Consider the following 6,000-nt stretch of genomic DNA (forward strand, 5'->3'; position numbering starts at 1 on the left):
AGTTCATTTTCTCCTAATCTGTCGGTCTGAAATGTCCATTTTGGTGTCAGAATGTTCAGAAGGCTTGTGGCTTTTGAAAAATGGGTCCCATATTTACTTAGGTTACTATGGGGCGAAGGAATTGGTAATAATCTGTGCTTACGTTCACTTTTCCCATAGGACTCAATAGACTCAGGACCGAACGTCTCTGCTTTAAAGCAGCACAACGTAACTTTCAGCTTTGTTGAGTTTGGCGCCTCCTTTGGACAAAAATCGGTAGTGCTTTACCAGAAAGAACACTACATTTCCCATGATGCACCAGCGCGTACTGCCGGAAAACCCCCGTCCCCGCCGCTGCATTTGTTTTGATGAGAGAAGGGACGGACTTTCAAAACTACTGTTCTGTTTCCAGCGGTCGTTTGCAGGATGGATAGTGAAGAGGTAATGGATCTATTTACGGATAAACAATACAATATGACGGTGTTGAAAAACACTAAGTTCAACTTGGTTTTATTAAGTTGTTTCAGCGAGATAATGCGCCTTAAAACTCATACGCTCTGCACCTTTTTCCTGTCACGTTTTTTAGAGGCACTTCGTCATAAATTAGTAGTCCAACATACTTACTGACAAAATAAAAGAATACTTTATAACCTGTGAATAACTGAATGTTTTGCAGATCAGCCCTGCACAATTTTACAGTTCTCAGGAAAAATACTAGAAATGTTCTATACATTTTCTTCGCATTGCATTATTTCCTCTAGTGCTGTAATTCTATTCAATTGTATTATTATTTTATAAAGCTTCCTCATTGCGAATTACACATTTTTATGATCACTATTATTTCTCTGTCTGTTGTTGATATTGTCAGTAATTTTAGAATTACCAAAACCCAAGACGAATATGTGAATGTGAATATGTGAAAACATTCTAATTTTGATTCTTATTGATCATAGAACTCTACATTTACATTTGTATCATAACAATTCTGTCTCTTGTTTCATCAGGAATCTGCTGTTCGTGAGAACACCTACCTCTACCTCTGCATCGTCAGAGTTTGAACCCCCACAAAGACAGAACCGACACGCAGCATATATATCATATATATATACATATATATCATATATATATGCATATATACATATCGCCAGTTTGTGCTCTGGCAGCATGATGTTTGGAAAATAAGAGACACCTTTCCAGACCCAATGGGACAGTACACTGGTTTCAGGGCTCGCCGTCTTCTCTAGAATGGAACCTTTATGAGGATTACTGCAAATATTTTGATATTGTTTTTTTTTTGTTCCATTTTTTCCTGTACAGTTGTTTTTGTGTGTTTAAAATAAAGACATTTGTGCAAAACAAGACTGACTTTTATTTACACACCTTTCAGAAAATAGAACATTCTTGAACTTTGTTATTTGCATAGTGACAGCAGTTATCCCATACATTATTATAAACAATGTGATCTGTATCACAGTAGCAGTAATGAACAACTGTATGACAGGATAAATTACTGTGAATAAAATAAACAAGTGTAAATAGAGTAGTAGAAAAATAAACTACAAATAATGAACTGATAATAAAAACTGAACTATAAGTTACTGTAAATAAATACAATGACTATAGTAGCAGTAGCATCTTGTGTCCATCCTTGTTTTGTGCTGGGAGAGTCCGCGTGTGATTCACTGCTGGAGTAGGAGAACCTTCCCTGATGATTCACTGCTGGAGTGTAGGAGAACCTTCCCTGATGATTCACTGCTGGAGTGCAGGAGAACCTTCCCTGATGATTCACTGCTGGAGTAGAAGAACCTTCCCTGATGATTCACTGCTGGAGTAGGAGAACCTTCCCTGATGATTCACTGCTGGAGTAGGAGAACCTTCTCTGATGATTCACTGCTGGAGTAGGAGAACCTTCCCTGATGATTCACTGCTGGAGTAGGAGAACCTTCCCTGATGATTCACTGCTGGAGTAGGAGAACCTTCCCTGGTGATTCACTGCTGGAGTAGGAGAACCTTCCCTGATGATTCACTGCTGGAGTAGGAGAACCTTCCCTGATGATTCACTGCTGGAGTGTAGGAGAACCTTCCCTGATGATTCACTGCTGGAGTAGGAGAACCTTCCCTGGTGATTCACTGCTGGAGTAGGAGAACCTTCCCTGATGATTCACTGCTGGAGTAGGAGAACCTTCCCTGATGATTCACTGCTGGAGTGTAGGAGAACCTTCCCTGGTGATTCACTGCTGGAGTAGGAGAACCTTCCCTGATGATTCACTGCTGGAGTAGGAGAACCTTCCCTGATGATTCACTGCTGGAGTAGGAGAACCTTCCCTGATGATTCACTGCTGGAGTTTAGGAGAACCTTCCCTGATGATTCACTGCTGGAGTGTAGGAGAACCTTCCCTGATGATTCACTGCTGGAGTTTAGGAGAACCTTCCCTGATGATTCACTGCTGGAGTGTAGGAGAACCTTCCCTGATGATTCACTGCTGGAGTGTAGGAGAACCTTCCCTGATGATTCACTGCTGGAGTAGGAGAACCTTCCCTGATGATTCACTGCTGGAGTAGGAGAACCTTCCCTGATGATTCACTGCTGGAGTAGGAGAACCTTCCCTGATGATTCACTGCTGGAGTAGGAGAACCTTCCCTGATGATTCACTGCTGGAGTAGGAGAACCTTCCCTGATGATTCACTGCTGGAGTTTAGGAGAACCTTCCCTGATGATTCACTGCTGGAGTGTAGGAGAACCTTCCCTGATGATTCACTGCTGGAGTAGGAGAACCTTCCCTGATGATTCACTGCTGGAGTGTAGGAGAACCTTCCCTGATTCACTGCTGGAGTAGGAGAACCTTCCCTGATGATTCACTGCTGGAGTAGGAGAACCTTCCCTGATGATTCACTGCTGGAGTAGGAGAACCTTCCCTGATGATTCACTGCTGGAGTAGGAGAACCTTCCCTGATGATTCACTGCTGGAGTAGGAGAACCTTCCCTGATGATTCACTGCTGGAGTAGGAGAACCTTCCCTGATGATTCACTGCTGGAGTAGGAGAACCTTCCCTGATTCACTGCTGGAGTAGGAGAACCTTCCCTGATTCACTGCTGGAGTAGGAGAACCTTCCCTGATGATTCACTGCTGGAGTTTAGGAGAACCTTCCCTGATGATTCACTGCTGGAGTTTAGGAGAACCTTCCCTGATGATTCACTGCTGGAGTAGGAGAACCTTCCCTGATGATTCACTGCTGGAGTAGGAGAACCTTCCCTGATGATTCACTGCTGGAGTAGGAGAACCTTCCCTGATGATTCACTGCTGGAGTAGGAGAACCTTCCCTGATGATTCACTGCTGGAGTAGGAGAACCTTCCCTGATGATTCACTGCTGGAGTGTAGGAGAACCTTCCCTGATGATTCACTGCTGGAGTGTAGGAGAACCTTCCCTGATGATTCACTGCTGGAGTGTAGGAGAACCTTCCCTGATGATTCACTGCTGGAGTAGGAGAACCTTCCCTGATGATTCACTGCTGGAGTGTAGGAGAACCTTCCCTGATGATTCACTGCTGGAGTAGGAGAACCTTCCCTGATGATTCACTGCTGGAGTGTAGGAGAACCTTCCCTGATGATTCACTGCTGGAGTAGGAGAACCTTCCCTGATGATTCACTGCTGGAGTAGGAGAACCTTCCCTGATGATTCACTGCTGGAGTAGGAGAACCTTCCCTGATTCACTGCTGGAGTTTAGGAGAACCTTCCCTGATGATTCACTGCTGGAGTAGGAGAACCTTCCCTGATGATTCACTGCTGGAGTGTAGGAGAACCTTCCCTGATGATTCACTGCTGGAGTAGGAGAACCTTCCCTGATGATTCACTGCTGGAGTAGGAGAACCTTCTCTGATGATTCACTGCTGGAGTGTAGGAGAACCTTCCCTGCATGAGGATGTGATTCTGAAGTTTTCCAGATCTGATGTAGTCCTGCAGAGTGTGAGAATAAAGATACAAAAACATTATGTCTTTCTGATAATTACTGACCTATAAATCATTCAACATATTGTGTTGATCACAAGTTTGAATTTTTTTCTTTGTTGAAGTCACTGTAATTATGCAGAAAGTAAAAGCAAGTAATGTATAGAGAAATGTATATATTTATACACTCACAAGATAAAACTACACATTATAAACACCATATAAGGTTTATTTTACTACCCTTGTTATTATTTTAATATAATTCCAACAAAGTAGATTTATTTTATATGCTTATATGGTGTTTATATTGTATTTCTTTTCATCTGGAAGCGTATACTTTGGGCCAATCCCAATTCTCCTTCACTCGCCCTTCTTTTCTCCACTCGCACTTCTTTTCTTCCCTAAGCCCTAAAAAAGAAAGGGGAGATTTTAGGGCACTTGAGATCTAGGGCACTTGGCCCAGGTGCCTGTCCCAATTCTCCCCCTACCCCTCGTTTCCATCTCTACCCTGATCAGGAAGCTGAGAGCCAAAAGCTGTTTTAATTTCAGCTGTAGCGCTGTTAATATGGCACTTATATTCCATATAAAAGAATGTGCACAGAAATATTTACAAAAAAAAAAGTTTGCAGTGTATGTGCTGCTACTGCTGATGAGGTGTCCTGTCCACCATTTTCTCTAAAAGGTTCAGAAACCTGTCCATGTGTTCTTCATTCTTTTGACATCTTCTGTCTTGTTTGGCGGCCTCAGCTTGAAGGAAGTCCTGCATAGAGAGTTTCTTTTTTTGGGGGATCGGGGGGAAAGTGGACCTGATGCCTGAAGCTTCCAGCTTCCTCTTCCAGCTGGGGAGGCAGAGCTTGAGGCCGATGTGCTGGCGTCTTCCAAAGTGTTCTGAGATAAAAAAAAGATGGATACACATGTTGATTACACACATGACTGGACTATCATACACACCCACAACATCATACCAGGTTAATTATCCCTGTATAAATAAAAATTACCTCTGTGCTATTAATAAATACTTTACATGGATTTTTTTTTTGTTAAGCATCATCTCTTCAGCAGATAATACATTTACAGATACATTTCATTACATTACTTACCATAACCATAACCATTGCTTACCTTATTTTTTTTTTAAGATTTTCCCATTTTTTGCCAATTTGTGCTGTGGTCACCTTCCCCTCCAGTTCCAGCTCTTTGATGAGTTTCCTGTAACAGAAAACAGTGATGAATAGTAGTTATACCATGGTTAAGGACCCCATCACAGATATTCTGCAAGCAGATAGCTGGATCACTCACTCCCACAGTGGTTTAGCAGCATATTTCTTCTTATTGAAATTCTCCTCGTTGTTAGTCCTAAAGCTTATTAGGTGTCGGACCTGATCCGGAGTCCCTGGAATGAAATGTGATTACTGCAATGCACAAACGTCCTCGTAAAAAAAAAACAAACAAACAACAAAAAGAAAACGTTTGAACTATGATTACAAGGCAGCAAGCGACGTTATTATTACTTCGTAACCCCCCCCCCCCCCCCCCCCCAAATAACGTTGCTGCCTTATAGTAATGTGAAATATACAACAAATTTGTAGAAAATATGAGAGTTAACGAGTAGTTAACAGGACACAGCAATGTTATCTACCCGACTCGTCATGAACAGCCACATATTGCATTATCTTACGTTAACTCAGAATCAGAATCAGCTTTATTGGCCAGGTTCTAACATTGTCCAACAAGTAATTTGACTCCGGTAATTTCACTCTTTGGTATTAAAAATAAACAATAAACAATGTGGTATTTCTATGTACTGTTCAAACTGTTAAAACATACAAAAGCACTGTGATTTTTTTAATTCCATGGGACATTATACTTACATTTGTGGGTTCAATATCCTCCTGCTCTTTGCGGTTCGCCATTTGACTCAAAAAAATGAAAAAATGCTTGCTTGCTCAAAATCCAGACGAGTCTGTAAAGGATGTTTTCCTCGGTCGGCGAGCTTTAAATAGACGCAGCCTACGGCGTAGCTTACGTAACCTACGGCGGAGCTTACGTTGGTTACGTAACCATATTCCGGC

At 42.0% G+C, this 6,000-nt stretch overlaps 1 long non-coding RNA gene across 1 annotated transcript; it reads right to left on the bottom strand.

Annotated features, from left to right (window-relative positions):
• Positions 1-4,572: 4,572 nt before the first annotated feature.
• LOC133442167 (uncharacterized) lies at positions 4,573-5,343 on the bottom strand. The gene is made up of 3 exons (XR_009782520.1): positions 5,228-5,343; positions 5,051-5,137; positions 4,573-4,816 (listed from the first exon to the last, which is right to left on the bottom strand). It is a non-coding gene; the product is annotated as an uncharacterized LOC133442167 (long non-coding RNA).
• Between the last annotated feature and the right edge of the window lie 657 nt (positions 5,344-6,000).

Source organism: Cololabis saira, chromosome 4, assembly GCF_033807715.1.
Source record: "Cololabis saira isolate AMF1-May2022 chromosome 4, fColSai1.1, whole genome shotgun sequence".
Taxonomy (NCBI): Eukaryota; Metazoa; Chordata; class Actinopteri; order Beloniformes; family Belonidae; genus Cololabis; species Cololabis saira.